Consider the following 386-nt stretch of genomic DNA (forward strand, 5'->3'; position numbering starts at 1 on the left):
AGCGCCGAGGGGTCCCCAGGGGTTTCCCCCACCCAGCTGCACCCTGCTGTGGTTTTCCTCCCCGCCCCAAAGCATTTGGTTCCCTTCACTGCAGAGCACGGGGTGGGTGGGTGCCCCTCATGCCAGTGCCCTGTCCCACCCTTCCTGGCACAGAGAGGGTGTTTCCCAAACTGTTGGGTGTCGGGAATCACCCGAGCAGCCCTTTGATCCCGGTGAGGGGGGGCACTGGGGTGCAGAAAGATGGGAGTGCAGGCTGGGAAGGCAGGTCGGGCACCCCAGAACCATAGAATCTTAGAATCATAGAATCTTAGGGGCTGGAGGGGACCTCGAAAGATCATCTAGTCCAACCTCCCTGCCAGAGCAGGGTCAACCAACCCTCCCCCCCC

Source organism: Chaetura pelagica, unplaced genomic scaffold (genome assembly GCF_000747805.2).
Source record: "Chaetura pelagica isolate M959 unplaced genomic scaffold, ChaPel_1.0 scaffold2088, whole genome shotgun sequence".
NCBI lineage: Eukaryota > Metazoa > Chordata > Aves > Apodiformes > Apodidae > Chaetura > Chaetura pelagica.